This window comes from Pleurodeles waltl, chromosome 1_1 (assembly GCF_031143425.1).
Source record: "Pleurodeles waltl isolate 20211129_DDA chromosome 1_1, aPleWal1.hap1.20221129, whole genome shotgun sequence".
NCBI classification, from domain to species: Eukaryota; Metazoa; Chordata; class Amphibia; order Caudata; family Salamandridae; genus Pleurodeles; species Pleurodeles waltl.
This window is the reverse complement of record NC_090436.1, coordinates 219715018-219732256: the sequence shown is the minus strand read 5'-3', so window position 1 is coordinate 219732256 and position 17239 is coordinate 219715018. Positions and strand designations below refer to the sequence as shown.

Sequence of the window (17239 nt, the reverse complement as noted above, 5' to 3'; positions counted from 1 at the left end):
AGTGAGAAACGATCGCATATGAGGCCCCTCTGAACATGGCCTACCCCCCAATCGGAATCTCGCTTGTTCAGTCAGACTGGCAAGAACTGCAGTTAAAAGTTTGAATAAGATGCACTGTTGCACAAGTTTATGGGCAACCTACTGTTCGGGAGGCGCCCTGGGGAGGGGGAGTTGGGAAATGCAATTTTTAGTTACGTTGGCACTGTGGGAGATGGAGTTAAAACATATCAGAAGTCTGATAGAGCGCAGTGGGGGGCCGTCATCTGGGGTAGAGTGGGGTAGATATCAATGGACGGACACACCAACATGGCAGAATACAGCTTACTAACATGGAACATCAGGGGTATGGGCACGCCGGCAAAACGGCATAGAATATTATCATACCTAAAGAGGAGAGGCATACAAATTGCAATGCTGCAAGAAACCCACTTAGCAGCTGGAGAAGCGGAAAAACTAAGACGTAGATGGAGGGGGCAGGTGTTCGCCACAGAATATTCAGCATACGCAAGGGCAGCAATGATTTGGGTAAGAGCAGGGGTCCCCCTTGAGGTAGATTCATCCAATATAGACCGCGAGGGAAGGTTTGTGATCCTGGAAGGGAAGTTACACGGCACCCCAATAGTCCTGAGCTGTATATACGCTCCCAATAAGGATCAGGCCCCTTCTATGTCACGGTTATTGAGTCACCTCATCCGTCAGCAGAGGAGGGAGCTTCTGGTTGGGGGAAATTTCAATAGCGTATTAGACGTGGACTTGGACAGATCCACACCTCCGCTACAAGGTGCAGTGACAAGTAAGATAGCCAGCAAACTTAGAGAGTGGTTGGATTCTTGGGGTCTAGTAGATATATGGCGAGAACAACATTCGAAGGACAAAGATTACTCGTATTACTCAGGTCTGCATCGGGTCCATACTAGAATTGACAGAGTGGTATGTACTGCAACACTAGCACGGGGTGTGATCCACTCGAAATATCTGGGATGCACTCTGTCTGATCATAACCCCTTACTATTAACATGGAGGGCGACTGAAGATAGGCCCCCTATCCTGCCATGGAGACTGGCCCCTGGGGCTCTTGAGACCAAGCGTATAGAGAAGCTCTGAGATTACACTTAATTGACCATATTAAGTTCAACAGGGGATCTGCCTCCTCTAGGTCCACGGAATGGGAAACACTTGAAGTAGTGACAAGGGGTTACTGTCTGGGTCAGTCGATCGGGGTGAGACACTCACTTGAAAGAGAATTAACTAACTTAGAAAAGAGAATACATGAGGGGGAAATGAGACAGGGAGAGGACGCACAAGAGAGCGAGGAATATCGCCAGGCAAAAAGAGACCACTCCCAGGTCGAAGAACAACTTAGTTGCCACAATATGCAAAAATATTTTGCCTCATTACAGTCGGAGGAGGGCAGATCAGGGAAAATGCTAGCATGGTTGGTGAGGCGGCAAGCCCATCACGAATGTGCTGGACAGGGAAGGGGAACGTAGAATTAGACCGAGCCTCATAAACAAAGCATTCAAGGAATATTACACTCAACTGTACGGGAAGCCCGTAGAAATCGAAGCATTGGCATTCGATGACTATCTACAACAGATCCCACTGAAGTCCCTGGCGCCCGAAGAGAGGGAAAGCCTGGAGGAGGTCAGAGAAGCTATAGCACAGCTGGCCTCTGGGAAGACGCCGGGGACGGACGGCCTCCCTATGGACTTCTATAACAAATATGAGACACAGCTTGCCCCTCAGTTAGTGGACATGTATGCGGAAGCACTACAGCGTGTGGTGCTCCCGGGATCCCTGAGAGAGGCCCTGGTGGTTCCACTCCCCAAAACAAAATCCAAAGAGGCATCAGTGACTGACTTCCGCCCCCTGTCAATGCTAAATAGCGATTTTAAAATACTCAGTAAGGTAATGGCCAATCGTTTGCTCGTCCATATACCCACACTCGTACACGAGGACCAAAACGGTTTTGTCCCGAATCGTAACACCTTCCTAAACCTAAGACGACTCTTTGCTATTCTACACATGCCCAATGAAGTGAAGCCCCCGGCGGGAGTGTTACTGGTGGTAGACTTCGAAAAGGCTTTTGATTCAAACAGATGGGATTACTTGAGGGCAGTGATAATCGGAATGGGTGAGAGTTGGGTAAAATGGGTGGACTTATTGTATGCATTTCTACTGGCGAGGGTAAAGACGGGCAGGACAATATCCGATACCTACCCAGTTTACAGGGGAACTAGACAAGGATGCCCCCTGTCCCCACTGTTATTTGCACTGGCCATTGAGCCCCTGGCAGCCCGGATGCGAAGGGATGGAGTGGGTCTGGGTGTGGAGTGGGGACACGCTGAGCACGTCATATCGCTATATGCGGATGATGTGCTCATTTATATCAGGAACAGGGAGGCCGGCATCCCATGGGCTTTGAGGAATTTGGAAGTCTTTGGGGCACTGTCAGGACTCCGCCTCAACCGAGGCAAAACATTCATGTTCCCCATAATGCCGAGCAACAACTTGCCCAGAGGATGTGAACTGGGCCCCACGCACCTTCAAGTATCTGGGTATACAAGTGTTCCATAACATGGCAGACCTTCGGGAGGGTAACCTAGGTAGAGCATTCCGCTCCTTGCGAGCTTCTGTTGGGTTCTGGCGATCCCTGAAACTAACGATTATGGCCAGGATAGCGCTATCTAAAATTATCATGCTCCCCTGCCTCCTTTACTTCTTCGCTAATCTAACCCTGCAGATCCCCTCGGCATGGTTCCGCGAGTTGAATACCCTACTTAGGGAGCTGATATGGGGCAATGGCCACAAACGCACCTCGCTCTCAATAATTCTCTGCAGACCAATCCACCTGGATGGTCTGGGTGCCCCAGATTTCGAATCCTACTATCTGGCGTCCCAGTTTACAATGGGCAGCCGGGTGGTTCGCCGGTAGGGGAGAGTTAGACAGGTGCACCACCCATGAAGTAATTGATATAAATCGGATTATTGCACGTATGATAAACAGGAAGATCGTCCCCCGGACGGATACCCTGATGACAAGAGTAGCGATGTCGTGCTGGAAGAGATGCGCAAAGAGGGTCAGGGTTGGCTCGCCTTACTCCCCAGCACTACCATTATCGGTTCTTGTGCTCGAACCAGGTGGGAACATCCCGGGGAGCTCAGGACTGGGACTGTGGAAGAGGGCGAGAGCGGAGACAATTGGGGAACTATTCCGTGAAGGGGTGCTGAAGTCCTTCCATGATCTTATAGGCGGAGGGGTCCCCCGGGGCCAGTTCTTATTATTCCGTAAGCTGGAACATACCCTGAAAAAGCACTGGGACATGATAATGCAGAGCCCACTACTCATAAGGTGTTACATCTTCTGCTGACGGCGGGTGAGGAGGCCCACTTAATTACTAAATTGTGTCAGTTCCAAGTTGAGGATGGATTGGACCCGCTGAACCCACTGAGAGAGAGATGGGGAAGGACGCTGGGTAGAGAACTCTCAGACGCAGAGTGGAACAGGGCATTGGCCTACCCCCGGAGGGTCTCCCGCAACACACGGTTGCGATATATCCAATATAATTACCTCCACAGGACGTACCTCACACCGCATCGACTGGTGCTAATGTATGGCGGAACCTCTAGGGTATGTCCAAGATGCGAGGTCGCTGACGCTGACTATGACCACATGGTATGGGACTGCCCGGAGATTCAGCCAGGCTGGGGGGCAGTAATGGCTGACCTATCGAGATTATTTGAGATTTCCCTGACCCAGACTCCTGCTGCATGCCTACTGGGCCTCAGGAGGGGACAGCCATGTGGGAAGGTGGGAGGACGGTTTCTGGACTTGGCTCTAGTTCTTTACAGGAGACTGATCACAAAAGGGTGGAAGGCCCCGGGACGTCCCCTACTGACCGAGTGGAAACGAGACGTGTCAAAATGGTCCAGAGCTGAACTGCAGGTTCTGAGGAGTGAAGAGGCGAGAGGCCTGCGTCAATACCCAATCGCACCCCAGAATGGGAGGTCATAGTGACAAGATGGGAAGACATAATGAGGGGGACGGGAACGCTCACCGAGGAGCCAGCAAAATAGAGGTCTAAGTAGACAGGAAGAATGGGGGGTAGACCTCATACCTACTAGAGAGTGTACTATTAGAAGATCAGCAGGACCGAGTGTGGAACCAGTACAGTAATGACAACCGGATTTAACCGGGGGCCCTGGGAGGCAGACACACACAGGGTACGGAAGGCAGCCCGACCAGCGTGGCACGAAGGGAGTAAGTGTAGAGCAAATGTAGTTACCTACTCTACACGGTGACAACAAGTTTAATGTTTAATTTTTGTTCAACGCAAGTTAAGCCTACCCTGTAGTCATAAAACAAAAATCATTATACGAAACTCACATTTGGGGGAAAAGTAGACAAGCGGGATTGGCGCACCAATTCTGAAGTAGCTCTATTGAGAATCACAGATAGAATGAATAACGTGACGTAATACTTTAAAAATGGTAAAAATCATTTGTGCTAATAACATTGATAACTGTGAATAAGGTGAGAACCTAATTATGTCATTATCTGTTATGTATTTGTAAGGCAGCAATTGTTAACAATAAAAATATATTAAAAAAAAAGAAAATAATAATAATACCAGGTGTCAGACTGGATCTGGGACACTTTAAAGATCTCAGACACCAGTAGGGGGCACTGGCTTTTATCAATGTAGGAAGTGACCTGAGACGTCACTGAAGCTAAATAGCACCTGCCTCAGCGCACTATTAGTTTCCTTTTTCTGTGCATTTGGGGAAGATCCAGAGTTCACTCTCTGAGAGTTTGTGTGAATTAGTGCTACAAAGATGTCTTAATAGAAGCAGTCAGTCTTCAACCCTTGCAGGGACTACGAAGGACAAATACCCATCACCAAGCACCACTCTTTATGTCTCTGGTACTTGGGTTCCGGCTAGGACTCCAAATCCTGCTTCAGCATGAATTCCAATGCAGTTAAGGAACAGGAAACCAAACTTTTCATAGCTTGGGCCTGTAACAAAAGCAAAGGCCGATGTCATTTACACATTTGCAGGCCCTCTTGCGGTCACATTCCTCCGATTCCTCCAGTTTAAAGAAGAAGCAAAGGAAGCACGTAAAACATTCCAAAGGTAAGTCTCCCAGGTGCCACTCCGACTCTTACAGGATCTTCATCTTTAGAACTAAAGTCGGTAGTGGTGAAGCAGTCTGACCCGCAACCCTCTGTCCCTTAGGGACCACAATTTGAGGTGGCCTTTGAGCCAGATGGCTGTTCCCCGCCACCTATACCTGCCTACCTGGATTTTCTTGTGCCAGGATCTAATAAAACAGTGTTCTCGAATGCTCTTTTTAATATATTTGCTTGGGCAAATGCCACCTCTGGCGCGCCTTTCGGCTCTATGGAGCCTTATAGCATAGATATATTCATGTCTCCTGCCCTGGCCCCATATAGCACCACATCTCTGCTGCCAACTTAAGGCCAGATTTCCTTCTTGTTCTTCAGGTAAGGTGTCAGGAACTTTTCCTATGACACCATTAAACAGTGAATCCAAACGTTTGGAGGCTTGGAGCAAGAAAGATCTCTTAGCTGGAAATATGGTTTTAAAATATTTGAACACCATTTACCTCTTACGGAGGTATACCAGGTCCCTTATCATATCAAGGTGCATTTTCAGAAGCCATCAAAGATGGTCAGAATGCTTTGCGCCACATCATTACATTCAGTCTCAATACTGCAGACTCAGTGCTATGAGGTACTCAGTAGCAGTCAACCTTCATGTTTGGCTTTGCACATTGGTTTTTTCCACAAATATAAATTTTCATGAAACTACCCTTTGATGGTGCCCCCTTATTTTACAATAAAGTGGATTCTACTCTGGAGAAAGTTAATGCTAGTAAGGCTACAGCCAGATCACTAGATCTCCAACACCATGAACCTCAGCTTGATTGCAGGCATTTGTGTTGCTTATGTATAGGGCTTAGCTTTTGCCAGTGCTAGTTTGTCAAGAAACAGGTGCAGCAGCCTCCAGGGCCGGAGGTAAAGGCTTCTGATCCCTCCATCAGCCACCTTCTCTTCCTCACCTTCAGCCCCTAGAAAAGTAGGCCTAATTTGCACCTATCAGCACACCAGGAGGCTGTGGGAGGCTAGGTGCCCTCCTGTCTACCTGCATGGAGGACAATTACTTTGAACCAGTTACTCCTTCATATAACAGCCATCTACATTTTCTACAGACTTCTCCTCGTCTTACCCTATCCCCCATCTGAGGACCATCTTCCTGTTTTGCAGCAAGAAGTGACAGCACTGTTTATGACAGAAACAATGGAATCTGGTAAAACCTTCTAGCTGCAGATTCCTTACCTTTGAATTTGCCAGGTGTCAGACTGGATCTTGAAACTTTTGCGTGAGCAATATCACTGCGTGCTGACAGATGGCTTTGTTCGGTTCCGTGTGACGTTGGCGCCAGAACTGACATCGTGGTCACCTTTACAGGCGCCACCCAGATGCGCGAATGTCAGTCATTTTCTTTCCGTGCCAGTTAGGGCTGATCTGGAGAAGAGCTACCCTTCTGTCTCTTTCTGACAGGTTTTTTCGTCTTTTTGTCAGCGATTTTTCAAAGTATGTTGAAGGATGTCTAATAAGAAGGTAGGTTTCAAGCAGTATGGTGCCTGTCACCATGCCATGTCGATTACGTACCTGCACTTGGTGTGCTTATGGTGTCTCAAGCGCGACCACAACTCAAAGCCATGCTTGGACTGCCAGGCTATGGCATCGAAAGCTTTGAGAGAGCGGTCCCTAAAACTGCTTGCGGGCTGGTGGTCGATGCCAGTTTATGTGACTCCTAAGAGGTCTTGGTTCCGATCAAGAAGGTGGTCATGTGACCGCTCAAGGAACCCCAAGTCCTCTTCCTTGCACTCGAGGTCCTCAGGACACTCGGGAAGAGGCACAAGAAGAAAAAGAAGTTGAAGCGGTCTTCAACTTCACCTTGTCCTTGGGGTGACGTGACAAGTGAGGAACGTCTGCTGTCCAGGAACGGTTCTGCGGAGATGTTGCCATGTCCGACTCTGCACCCCTCCCCCCAGGAGGCTGGCTCAGTTTATGGTGCACACCTATGGTGTGCACGCTATACTAAGTAGAGATAACTGTTAGTGATAGTGTTTATGGTATCCAGATAGCAAAAGCTCTCTAGGGGTAGCTGTGGTAAGCAGCTAAAGCTTATCCAGGAGGAGTGTAAAGCACTTACAATACCACAGTAGTCAGTCAGTAACTGTTCACAAGAAAGAACCACACCAGGTTTTGCAAAAATAAAGCATTCTTTATTACAACACTAAGACTATACTAATGTTGGTACATCTCCTCTTGGAGATATCTACACACAAACTATACTCTTGGTATCAAGCAGGGAAATCATTAGAATACATTGAGCCTTACGGGGGCGGGGGGAACCATATACTAAGAAAGTGGTATAAGCATGGAGGGGCCCAACCAACGTAAGTGTGATAGAATGAAAAATGTCCTAGTAACCATGAAGGAAGGTTACAATTCTATTAAGGATTATGCCTTATTTCTTTATTTTTTACCAGCAGCTTCAACTTTAACCACATTGAACTACATTTCCCAAGAAACACAGGGAAAAACTACAGGTCCCATGATCCCTGCACCGGGGTCCGCTCAATGACATCCGGGTCGATTCCCCTGTGACGTCCTCTTTCTTGACTGAGAGGAGAAATGCTGGTCTCCGCTTTCCTCATTCCTGTTTGGACCCCTCATTCCCTGTTAAACAAGGAGAGAATCTGTTAATCTAATGCCAAATAATTATTAAAGCCAACAAATAGCATTCCGGTGAAGCTAAGAGCCACCCCAGATAGTCATAGCCAGTAACAGGTACGCTCAGCGCAAACACATTTATAACTTCACTGACTTCCCATTCATTTAGGGTATGCAGTTCCGAGAAAACCATAAAGATTACTTAGACCTTAGCACATGTTCCTGAATAAAATCCAAGAGTTGGGTAATGGTCTTCATAAGCCAAGGGTAGGAGTAATCCTTGCTTCCTTGTCCTTAATAGAAATGAAAATTTCCTTTGTGTTTACTAGGAAATTTTTAATTCTGTTTCAGAACCGGAGGCGAGAATTATGCCTGTTCAAAGCTTATTCACTACCAACAAAGCCATATCCAAAACCAGTTTGAAGTAAAACCACTTGAACATGGAACCTGAAGACCACTCTGCTGCATTGATTGTCTTCCAAGCGGGCTCCCAAGCGGAACGCTTTAGAATCCATCGCTCCCCGTACTGAGTGAGCTCCAAATATCTCGGTATTAACCCACGCCTCCTACATGATCCATCGGACCCATCTCGCGATAGTGGGCGATGACACTGCCCTATAAGTCTTTTTAAATGAGATAAGTAACTGTCTCTCTCCAGGAGGTCTGAACTCTTCCGTCATTGCCTCATAGGCCTTAAGGCAACGCATAGTTTGGGGAAGCCCTGAAAGGATGGGTCAGAGACCACTCTCGAACTAGTTTTTGTTCGCCTGGAAATATTGAATGTCACCCCGGCCGGAGTGAACGAGCGGGCCGGAATGTACAGGGCCCTCACGTCCGATACCGACGACATGAGACCAAGCACAAGAGCATGGCTAACTTGGCCGATAACTCCTTTGGGGATAAATATTTGTCCATTGCCACGAAAGGAAGAGATTGAGAATGAGATTTACATCCCAAAGAGCTGAGTAGCACGGCTCGGGCGGCAAAGACAGACGTATGCCCCTCATTAGTTTGAAAACCAGGGGATGTTCACCTACCGGGGACCCCTCCAAAGGGAGATGGCCCGCAGAAATCGCAGACCTATAAGAATTCACTGTTCTGCACGCCAACCCCCTAGACGCCAGAGAGGCCAGGAAGTTCAGGATGTGGACCATTTAGCACCCCAGGGGATCCTGGTCGTTTTGTACACACCAACGTACCCATCTAAACCAGGCTGACATATATCATTTGTTCGTTCCCTCAGCCCATGCCGCTGCCAACATGTTCTCATCCTCTTCCCATAACCATGGGACTATTCAGCATTGCCTGAAATCCGCCAAGCCACAAGCAGCATCCAGACGAGCATCACCCGTGGGTGGTAGGAGCCCTGTGGATCCCGAAGGAGATGCGGAATGTGGGGCAGGAGTATTGGAGAATCCCAAGAAAGTTCCAGAGGACCGGAAACCAAACTTGTGACCTCCAATACAGAGTGATCAGAACCACCTTGCCTTCTTGTCTGCGAACCTGTGCGGTCAGCCTTGTGATCATCGCGAAAGGTGGAAACGCATACCCTTGCTCCTTCGACCAGTCCTGGAGAAAAGCATCTGTTGCTATTGCTAGAGGATTCGGCCTCCAACTGAAGAAGCGCAGTACCTGATGATCCAGTCTGGACGTGAAAAGGTCTATCGTGAAGGGACCCAACGGGGAATTCAAGCTGTGGAAAATTGCCGTGTCTAAGTGCCACAGGCTCGAGTCCGACCACTGTCTGGAGTACCAGTCCACCACGGAATTGAAAGCCCCCAGCAGATACTCTGCCGTAACTGAGATGTTCTTGCTGAGACAAAACTCCCATAGTTCTTTGGCTAAATCGGCCAACATTTTGGATCTTGAGCCACCCAATTTGTTGATGTACCCGACAGCTGACCGATTGTCCATCTGTAACAGGACAGTACAGCAAATCCGGTCCTTCGTCCATCATTTTATTGCGAAGGAACCCGCCTTGAACTCCAGGCAATTGATATGCAAAGCCCGTTCCTGTACAAGAATCCCTGCAATGTGCACCCCAGCCCAACTTGCTGGCGTCCGATTCGATCACCAGATCGGGATCGGAACCGAAAATGGCACGGCCTTTCCAGGCTCCCATGTGCATCAGCCACCACTTCATCTCGTCCACTACCTTGTCAGTGAGGGAAACCCTCTCTAAGTACTGGAGGCCCCTGCGCAAGTGAGAGGCCTTCAGATGCTGAAGGGCCCTGTAGGGGAGGGGGCCCGGAAAAATTGCCTGGTTGGACAAAAATAGTAAGCCAACTACCCTGGCGATCTGTCGGAGAGAAGTAGAGGTTTTTGTTATGGCCTTCCTGATGAGATTTGGCGATCTTTCGTGCCGGGAGGCTCAACGATTTTATGACCGAACCTATCCGGAAACCCAGGAAGGTGGTTTGGCGGGCAGGGACTAACAGGGACATGCATCTGTTGATGACGAAGCCCAGGTCCTCTAAAAGAGTGACTGCAACCTGAAGTTGGTCTGACAGGCGTAGCGGGCATTGATCCATCAAGAGAATATCGTCCAAGTACACTATCAGACGAAAACCCTGAGCTCTCAAAGCCTCCATCACCGGTTTGAGGACCTTGGTAAAGCACCAAGGAGCTGAGGACAGGCCAAAAGGCAGAGTTTTGAATTCATAGACCTGATGCCTCCACCGGAATTGCAGAAATCTGGGATGGGGGAAAGATTGGGACCGTTAGATAGGCATCCTGCAGATCCACATGTACCATCCAGTCGCTTGGTCGCGGAAGGTCCTGTAGAAGATGGATACCCTCCATCTTGAATTGGCGGTACCCAGTGTAAGGAAATGGCTCCTTGGCATGGTTACCCCCTGACTTTTTGCCTTTGCTGATGCTAAGTTATGATTTGAAAGTGTGCTGGGACCCTGCTAACCAGGCCCCAGCACCAGTGTTCTTTCCCTAAACTGTACATTTGTCTCCACAATTGGCACAACCCTGGCACCCAGGTAAGTCCCTTGTAACTGGTACCCCTGGTACCAAGGGCCCTGTTGCCAGGGAAGGTCTCTACGGGCTGCAGCATGTCTTATGCCACCCTGGGCACCCCTCACTCAGCACATACACACTGCTTGCCAGCTTGTGTGTTCTGGTGGGGAGAAAATAACTAAATCGACATGGCACTCCCCTCAGAGTGCCATGCCAAACTCACACTGCCTATGGCATAGATAAGTCACCCCAATAGCAGGCCTTACAGCCCTAAGGCAGGGTGCGCTATACCACAGGTGAGGGCATATGTGCATGAGCACTATGCCCCTACAGTGTCTAAGCAAAACCTTAGACATTGTAAGTGCAGGGTAGCCATAAGAGTATATGGTCTGGCAGTTTGTCAAACATGAACTCCACAGTTCCATAATGGCTACACTGAAAACTGGGAAGTTTGGTATCAAACTTCTCAGCACAATAAATGCACACTGATGCCAGTGTGCAATTTATTGTCAAACACACCCAGACGGCATCTTAGAGATGCCCCCTGAAAACATACCCAACGTCCAGTGTAGGCTGACTAGTTTCTGCCAGCCTGCCACACACCAGACATGTTGCTGGCCACATGGGGAGAGTACCTTTGTCACTCTGTGGCCAGGAACAAAACCTGTACTGGGTAGAGGTGCTTCTCACCTCCCCCTGCAGAAACTGTAACACCTGGCGGTGAGCCTCAAAGGCTCACCCCTTTTGTTACAGCACCACAGGGCATCCCAGCTAGTGGAGATGGCCGCCCCTCCGGCCACTGCCCCCACTTTTGGCAGCAAGGCTGGAGGAGATAATTAAAAAACAAGGAGGAGCCACCCACCAGTCAGGACAGCCCCTAAGGTGTCCTGAGCTGAGGTGACCCTTACTTTTAGAAATCCTCCATCTTGTGAGTGGAGGATTCCCCCAATAGAATTAGGGATGTGCCCCCCTCCCCACAGAGAGGAAGCACAAAGATGGTGTAGCCACCCTCCAAGACAGTAGCCATTGGTTACTGCCCTCCCAGACCTAAACGCACCCCTAAATTCAGTATTTAGGGGCTCCCCAGAACCTAGGAAACTAGATTCCTGCAACCTTAACAAGAAGAAGGACTGCTGACCTGAAGCCCTGCAGTGAAGACGGAGACGACAATTGCTTTGGCCCCAGCCCTACCGGCCTGTCTCCCAACTTCGAGAAAACTTCAGCAGCAACGCATCCAACAGGGACCAGCGACCTCTGAAGCCTCAGAGGACTGCCTTGCAACCAAGGACCAAGAAACTCCTGTGAACAGCGGCCCTGTTCAACAAACTGCAACTTTCTTTCAACAAAGAAACAACTTTAAAGACTTCACGTTTCCCGCCGTAAGTGTGAGACTTTACACTGTGCGTCCGAAGCCCCCGGCTCGACCTGCGGAAAACCAACACTTCAGGAAGGACTCCCCGGTGACTGCGAGCCCGTGAGTAACCAGAGACGACCCCCCTGAGCCCCACAGCCTGCAGAGGAAATCCAGAGGCTCCCCCTGACCGCGACTGCCTGTAACAAGGGACCCAATGCCTGGAACCAACACTGCACCCGCAGCCCCCAGGACCTGAAGGAACCAAACTCCAGTGCAGGAGCGACCCCCAGGCAACCCTCTGCCTAGCCCAGGTGGTGGCTACCCCGAGGAGCTCCACCTGTGCCTGCCTGCATCGCTGAAGTGACCCCCAGGTCCCCCCATTACTTCCTATCTACGACGCCTGTTTGCACACTGCACCCGGCCGTCCCTGTGTCGCTGGGGGTGTACTTTCTGTGCCTTCTTGTGTCTTCCCTGGTGCCCTACAAAACCCCCCTGGTCTGCCCCCCCCCGAGGACGCGGGTACTTACCTGCTGGCAAACTGGGACCGGGGCACCCTTATTCTCCATTGAAGCCTCTTTGACCTCTGCACCTGACCGGCCCTGAGCTGCTGGTGTGGTAACTTTGGGGTTGCCTTCAACCCCCAACAGTGGGCTACCTATACCCCAACTTTGAGACTTGTAAGTGTTTTACTTACCTGCAAAACTAACCTTTACTTACCTCCCCCAGGAACTGTTGATTTTTGCACTGTGTCCACTTTTAAAATAGCTTATTGCCATTTTCACAAAGACTGTACATGATATTGTGATCATTCAAAGGACCTATAGTATCTAAGTGAAATACCTTTCATTTGAAGTATTACTTGCGAATCTTGAACCTGTGATTCTTAAAATAAACTAAGACAATTTATTTTTCAATATAAAACCTATTGGCCTGGAGTAAGTCTTTGAGTGTGTGTTCCTCATTTATTGCCTGTGTATGTACAACAAATGCTTAACACTACCCTCTTATAAGCCTACTGCTCGACCACACTACCACAAAATAGAGCATTAGAATTATCTGCTTTTGCCACTATCTTACCTCTAAGGGGTACCCTTGGACTCTGTGCACACTATTTCTTACTTTGAAATAGTGTATACAGAGCCAACTTCCTACAACCAGCCAGCCATTGAACTCCCTTAGGTTGAACACCGGATGCTGCCCCCCCCGTCCCGCTTCTCCACCAGAAAGAGATTGTTCAAAAAAAACCTGGGGTGTCGTAGAGTCTTTGTTATGGCCTTCTTTTGCAGGAGATCTGCCACTTCCTTGTTGACTAAGGCGGCATGATCTTCTGTAAACTGAAGTGGGCGTGGGGAAACAGCTGCACCGGGGTACCATAAAACTCTAAATGGAAACCCTGAATGGTTTGCAAGACCCATGCATCAGATGTAAGCTTTACCCAATTGTGTTTGAACCGTGCCAGCTTGCCTCCCAGATCTAAGGGGGAAGAAATGTGGAACCTTACCTGGCTGGGTCTGAAGTTGTGCCTTGGAGGAGCCTCTTAAACCATGACCTCTGTAGGGTCTTGGGGAGCTGAAGAATTCGCCCTGATGGGGCAATTCTTGCAGGTGTCGAAAGCCTCTGGGACGGCTCTGGATGTAGAAGTGGCCTGTCGAGCGCCCTCTGCCATGGCCGGCCCGATGAAAATGTTGGGGTTGAAAATCTTTTTAATTGACGTCTGTGCTTTATCCAGTGAGGTAAACATCACTACAAACTTTCCCAATTTATTAATAAAAGGCTCACCGAAGAGTCCCCCTTGCGCCGCTAGACCCGCTTCTGTGGATGCCAAATCACCCAGTTCCGGGTCTACCTTCAGGAGGAAAGAACGCCGCCTCTCTGCGGAGAGTGCACAGTTGATGTTAACCAAAAAGACAATCGCCCTTTGGGCCCAACCAGTGGGGATCTCTGGGGAAATTGGAGAGTTTGAGGCCTTAGCCTCCTCTGCTAAGTCAAGCATTTTTGTCAGAGGGCCACTGACGTCCAGCAATTTATCTTGGCATGAGCGTCATGACCTGTCGATCCCTTTCTCCGGGGCTTTGAAGTCGTTCTGGAGGAAGGTGGCCATGCGAGGGTCGAGCTCAGGAGTTAGTGCCACCTTCCCGAGAATGTATGGGAGCAGACATTCCACTTTGAGACATGCCCTGACTTCCTTATCCAATGGCTTGCGGAGGCGGCCAGCGACATATTTGGACACCTTATCCGAGGGAAACCACTCTGAAGAGCGTGGATGAATAAGATCCTCGGGGTCCAGCATATTGGTCAGAGGGTCTTGGGCCTTTGATTCCTCTAGGGGCGAAGGGCGCCAAGGGCGCCTGGGGAGTCTGCATCATCAGACAGAAGAGGGAGCTCCAAAAGATATTGAGGGCTGTCTTACGCAGAAGGCTCGGGCCCAATGAAGGCCTTCTTGAGGGATTCAAAGATGTTCAGATACGCAGATCTATCTGCCTTACGCTTCTGAGGTGGGCGCTTCGAAAGAGAGACTCCAGAGGGGAGGTTATCCAAGGCAACCGTAAAGGAATGGGACAAGTGCCGGCCAGCTCCAGTAAGCGGCGCTCAAAAGGCTCCATCACCGCTGCTATTGCCTGGTGAATGGACGCGTCCACCGCCTGACAAAAGTTATCATCTATCGGGAGCACCTGAAGGGACTCTTCTTCCATATACTCCTGTGCCATTTAGCGACTGCGCAGACCAGAGCCACAGGAGAAAAGATGGGTCAGGTGCCTGAGGCGATTTTGGAGCTACGATGTAGCATATTTAAGTGTGCGAACCGCTATTCAATACAAACGCCCCCCTTGGGGCCCCACGCCCTGGAAAGTAACACGGGCAGATTCTCTTAATGTCGATATTAGCGTCTGGGCTGGGCCCCTGAGGCAATGAAAGGCATCAGAGTGCCGACAACTGAATACGCTCTGCTGGCGTTAGGGTTTTATTTTTTTATGAACTGCCCCGAATCACAGCCATAAACGTACCTTAAAATACAGACCTACAAGCTGTGGGCGTAAAGCTTCCAGGTGGCTCGGGGCGCCGAGGCGTGACTGACTGGAGTGACGCAGGCTGCCCGATCAGATTCTGGAACTGACGAGGGCGCGTCCGATCGACCGCCGCCCCTAGCGGCAAGAACGCCTCACTGCACTCTCGTGGCCCGAGGCTTAAGTGTGCCGCGATCGGAACACTGACCACCTGGCACCGCTTGGGGCTACTTAAGGAGCCCGCTGCAAAGGAAAACTGCAGAAATCGTTAATCCGTATAAGAAAAAATAGGAAATGTGTACTTAGCTGCTGCGAGCAGGAAAGGAAGAGGACGTCACAGGGGAAGCGAGCCAGATGCCATTGAGCATACCCCGGTACAGGGATCCAGGGACCTGTAGTTTTTCCCTGTGTTTCTTGGGAAATGTAGTTCAATGTGGTTTAAATTGAAGCTGCTGTTAAAAAAAAAAAAAAAAAGAAAGAAAGAAGGCATAATCCTCACCTCAGTTCCTGAAATAGAATCCCAAGGACTGGGGGTATAAGGATTTACCATAGGTTAGTACTAAAAATCCCACAGGTTCCCAGGTGGAGATTTGTTATCGAGCCGGATATCCACATATCATGCAACTAGCACAGGAATCTGTGTAGTTGCATGATTCCAACATGTTTGAAACCAAACATGCCTAGGTTCAGAGAAGCCATTATGTAGTTGGACCATCGTGTTGACCAGTGTCCACTACGTACCTTAAGATGACTTTCCTGTACTTAGAGTCCAGGAAATGGGGCCTGGGGTCTGTAGGGGCACCCTCACACTTAGTGACATGCACCCTGCCTTTGGACAGGAGGGCCTACCAGTGGGGTGACTTAGTGTCCAAGTGCAGTGAATTGCAAGCCTTATATCTGAGGTGAAAGGTGCAAGCATCTTTTCACGCAGGCTACAATAGCATGCCTACAGACAAAGATTGCATGGGCTCCCATGGGTGGCAAAATAAATACTGCAGCCCAGGGGAGACTCTTGGTGTACCAATGCCCTGTGTACTTAAGTACCATAGACTAAGGGACTTACACGGGTGCACCAGTATGCCAATTGTATGGTGTAGAAGTTTACAAGCAACCAAATTGAAAGGTTAGAGCACTTGGGGACATGCAGCCTGTCTGTGGGCTGAAAGGCCTACCAGAGGGGTGACTTGCAGTGTCAAAGTACAGTGACCGCGATATAAGGCAAGCTTTCTGCAGAATCCTCCATCTTGGTTTGGAGGACAGGGACCAATAGGGTTAGGAATGTGCCTCCTTAAAAAAGGGAGTGGGCACGAGAAGGGTGTAGCCACCCTCAGGGACAGTAGCCTTTGGCTACTGACCTCTGACTGACCCCTGTAACGCACCTCAACCTAGCTCACCAGATTCCTGGCGACCTCAAGAAGAAAGAAGCAAGAAGGACTGCAAAGCTAACCCCAGCAGAGAAGACTCCAGACACCAACTAACTAGGCCCTAGTCCTACCGGCCTGTATGCAGCTTCAGAAGCCCTGCTACAAAAAGGCGACAGATCCTGCAGGACTAGCAACCTCTGCAAACCCCCAGAGGACTGCCTGCCCACCAAAGGACCAAGAACTCCAGAGGACAGCAGCCCTGTCCACAAGAAGTACTCCAGAACCGCCCCAGATCCACAAATCATACCCACTCTGCACCCGGTGCCCTTGGCCCTAGTCCAGGTGGCCCATTGGTCCAGAGCAGGTCCCCAGGAGGCAATTCTGACTGTGTCCACCCTGGGTTGACCCCTCCTGGCCAAAACGATTATGCCTGCAGCCTAAATCCAAAGGACCCCCAACCGCGAGAGAACCGGACAAAGATACCCCATGCCCATAGATACCCCTCCACATGCGGTCCCCTGGCTTTGGGGAATCCGACTGACAGCCTAGTAACGGTCAGCAGTTGGCCCTCGTCCTAGTCCAGCCTTTAGTTTTCCGGAACTGGACCCCTGGACTCAGCCTGCAGAATTTTTGTGACCCTGTGTTTCCCCTATAGAAAAGCATTGGGATCTTGATGCTGTGTTAGCACCTTGTACCCCACTGCCCTGTGCCACTGTACCCTGTGCCACTAAGGTTGTGTGTTTGGTGCTAACCTGTGGTTCCCCCCGGTGCTCACCTAAA

The 17239-nt window shown here is 49.8% G+C and overlaps 1 protein-coding gene and 1 long non-coding RNA gene across 7 annotated transcripts in view; one reads left to right on the top strand and one right to left on the bottom strand.

Moving 5' to 3' along the window:
* CPLANE1 (ciliogenesis and planar polarity effector complex subunit 1) overlaps positions 1 to 17239 on the top strand; it is a 1992329-nt gene that overhangs the window by 1282369 nt on the left and 692721 nt on the right. The gene's annotated exons all lie outside the window — the stretch shown is intronic.
* On the bottom strand, positions 7297 to 15696 carry LOC138283145 (uncharacterized). The gene is made up of 2 exons (XR_011201089.1): positions 15096 to 15696; positions 7297 to 7775 (listed from the first exon to the last, which is right to left on the bottom strand). It is a non-coding gene; the product is annotated as an uncharacterized lncRNA (long non-coding RNA).